Source organism: Hippopotamus amphibius, chromosome X, assembly GCF_030028045.1.
Source record: "Hippopotamus amphibius kiboko isolate mHipAmp2 chromosome X, mHipAmp2.hap2, whole genome shotgun sequence".
In the NCBI taxonomy this organism is placed as follows: Eukaryota; Metazoa; Chordata; class Mammalia; order Artiodactyla; family Hippopotamidae; genus Hippopotamus; species Hippopotamus amphibius.
In genome coordinates, this window is record NC_080203.1 from 34,499,322 (window position 1) to 34,503,276 (window position 3,955).

Sequence of the window (3,955 nt, forward strand, 5' to 3'; positions counted from 1 at the left end):
CTTCCATGAGAATTAGTTCTAGAGTCTGTTCTAAACTGTCCTGCTATTCACAGCTCAACCTGAATATCTCCTAAAAATTCTAAGATTCTTTTCAATGTCTCCTGATAAGTAAATAGCATCAGGACTCCAGCCTCAGAATAGAAAATCAAGGCTCAGAATCCTCTTGTTTACATGTGTCATTTATAAGTTGGTTATTTCAAAGTCTGTTTACCTGCATTTGTGCTAAGAGCTGCTGCCCTAGTGTTAGGAATGGCCCTTCTTATTTAAAAATTTCGCGAACATCTTTGGCCCAATGAGTATTTTGATTTCCTACTGCCCAGGTTTCTACAGATTATATTTATACATTATAAAAAAGGAAAATGCTAGTAAAACTAAAGCGAATAAATAAACATTAAGAACAGTATATCGATATCGAAAACAAACTTATGGTTACCAAAGAGGAAACATAGGGGAGAGGGATAAATCAGGAAATTGGGATGAACATACACACCCTATTATATATGATAGATAACCAACAAGGACCTACTGTAGAGCACAGGGAACTCTACCTAATTTCTGTGATAACCTATATGAGAAAAGAATTTTAAAAAGACTGAGTATATGTATATGTATAACTGAATCACTTTGCTATACACCTGAAAGTAACACAACATTGTAAACCAACCATACTCCAATAAAATTTTTTAAAGAACTGAAAAATAAACAGTACATCTGCAACGCAGGGAAACCAGCTGAACCAATTCCTTTCTTATTGTCTGGGTGGGAATGGAGGTTTAAAAAAAAAAGAGGAGAGTGATGATATTTTGGTATCAATAGCAATTCATTTCTTTGGAAAGGGAAGCAGGGGTCAAGGAAGGATAAAGCCACACTTCCATTCTGTCAGGCAACTTGTGATTTTATTGATGCCACTGTCCCCAGATTTCTGATATCCTAGGCTCTTCACTATTGCCGTTTCTCACAACATGCTTGCCTCCTTCAGTGACTGCTAAGCAAAAGAGGGGGTGATGGAGACCATGCAGACAGCACATCATCAATCAAAAGCCGTTTGGGACTGGAAAAGAATTGGTTGCCAAATCTCTGAGAAGCACATCCTATTAGGACTTTAATAATTCATTTGTTGAAAAAATCCTTTTTGCACTTCCCTATAATGTGGTTTTATCTTGTCTTCAAAAGCCAGTATATTTCTGAACGTGTAACTTCATTTGTATTTCTATTTGAGTCCAGTTAAGCTTTTTCTTTCCACTCGGTTCCTACAGTAATCAAATATATTGAATAGCTTGAAAAAATCCATTTTGAGGAATTATTTTTTACAATGAAAACCTGATCAGGAAGAGGTACTTACACTATTTTAATTAAGAAATAATAACAAATAAAACAAAATTCTTCCACCCAAAATTAACAAGCTCAGGTTGACAGGTTCAAATAACCTCTGACAAACAAATCAGCCTATTAGGACTACAAAGCATTGCAATTAATTTTTAAATTTAAAATAATCATTCCTCCAGCCCCAATTTATCCCATTGATAAACTCCTACAGTATAATCTAGATTACCTCTAAGTAATTTTCTCTTTCTCTATCCCTCTACACACACAGACACACACACACCCCCCACTGTGTGATACTGAAAATTCATGTTCAAAGTCACATGTTATTTCCTACTGACTTTGAGAGGGCTTAATGCCATGATGCTTATATCAAAAGTAGTTTCAGATCACAGTGCACACTCAGGGCCTTCTTTGCCATTTCTGAAGGAGAATATTTCTCTCTAACTTTTCAAAGTGTATTCTTAAAGTATTGTCTTCCTGTCCATCAGCTTTCTCGAGTACAGGCAGCACAATTCAGTAGAGTTTCTTTTTTATTCCTTAAACTGCCTTTTGTATGATTCTAACTAAATCTGAATTGATTTATATGAAAGTCAGGTAAGCAGACATCCTGAAGTGAGAACTATTTCAAAAAGAGGGCAGCAAGAAAATGGATTTAACAATTGAGTCAATAATCACAGAGATGCAAAAGTTGACAGGGAAGCAGACTGAGAAAAGTTCTAGTTTACTTTGAATATTTTCAAGGTCTCCTTGTATCATACAGCAACACTATCCCATGACAGATTTTTCTTGAAAGCAATGTTGCGTTTATTGTAACCGTGTCAATTTCCAAAACAAAACACATTAAGCCCAATAAGCCCATCAGAATGAGAAGAAATATGGTCAACCATAAAGCAAACATTTTCTCTTCATACTAAGCTAGACTTTCATTAAGAAATAAGTCCTGTTTGATTTAGTTGTGGATCAGAATTAATGATCTATAGCAATCTAATCAAGGGTAATAGACCTTGCTAATAGTTGAAGCAAGATGGGTTATTTGCTATGTTGGACCCTTGTGACAAAATCTGAGATAATAGAACTCCAGGTCCCCATGGCCATAACATTTATTCTGTCTTCTTTGCCGCTGGAATAACATTTCTCAAACTGATATTTAGTGGCACTATGCTTAGGAGATACTCCTCAAAAAATGTGTTCTCTCCAGCTAATGGCAATTTCTGGAGAGGACTGGCAGCTGAAGGCAGTCAGCCAGAGGCATTCCCAGAAGCTGGGGAATAAGCCTCTTCTAAGTTCATAATCCCTTCCCAGGGGCCAGATGCAGTCAAGAATGGGTCGAGACAGAAGTATAAAATGCATCATAATGTGGGACAACTCCAAAGGACACTCCCAGTTTCAGAGCTCAACCTGGGGTTGGCTGAGGCCTTTGTTGTGACTGTTTCACAGCCCACTCTTGTTTTCTTCCCTTCTTTTCTCCTCCTTTGCTCAGTTGTTGATCCTGAGAACATGGCTTAATAAGCTTCCTGAAACTCTGAGTTTGCTTTTGGAAGAACCCAACCTATAAAAACTTTTGGTACACTTAGTTTGATGAAGACTACAGATGCAAGGAAAGAGGGAATGTATGCCAAACCATGTGTGGAAAGAAAACATTCCAGACGTGGGAAGATTTATAGAAAACATAAAGTGAACAATGAATCTCCACTTATTTTAAGAAACACTATCATCAATTTTGCTTCAGTCCATTGGTCAAGCGAGTCACCAAGAGCATCCCACATTCAAGAGCAGACCCCGCCTGTCAATGGGAGGAATTTGAGCCCATCTTTAATCCATTATAGAAGCCAATCCAAGCAAGTATGATAATGTCTCCCAGCACCCCAGCTGAGATGACAAGGGGCCATGGATCCTGGGTTGGGCTTTTTTTGGACAGGTGGGGCTAAAAGGATACAGAAAAAGGGGGCCATTAAGGTGGGATCCAAAGGCTTCTTAGTCCTCTAACCATCATCATCAGTGTCATTGTCATCAGCTTGTTATAAAGTTAGGTGATATTTACAAAAAAAAACCCACAGGATTGGAGTGCCAGCTGAGGAGGGATAGGCTATATGAGAAACCTATGAAGACAGCTGGTTTTGAGGGAACAAAGAATCTGGCCACCTCAAAAGAGATAAAAGGTTAAAAAGCTGATGAAAAATCATAAGTCTTCATCATTATCATCTGAATTACTGGCTTCTTAACTGGTTTTCTTCCCTCTAATCCTGCCCTCTTTCTATCCATTCACCCCTAGCAGCCAGCGTGATGCTTTTCAAATGTAAATATGATCATGTTACATCCTTAATTAAAACCCTTCCATTGCATGCATTGCTCTCAAAGTTCTTAGCCCAACATATAAGGCCCTTTGTGATTGAACCTCTTGAGTCACTCCTGACTCAGTAATCCCTACACCTGCTCTATTGAACTTCTTTGTTTCCTTGAAAGTGGAAAGCTCTAAAATGACTCTGGGTCTCTGCCTATGTCATTACCTTTGCCCAGACCCCTCCCCACCACTCCCACTCATTCCTCTTTTAGATCCCAGCTTAAGTGTCGTCCCCTTTAGGAAGTTTTCCATGGCCACCCGAATCAAGCCAGGGTTTAGTACCCCTGT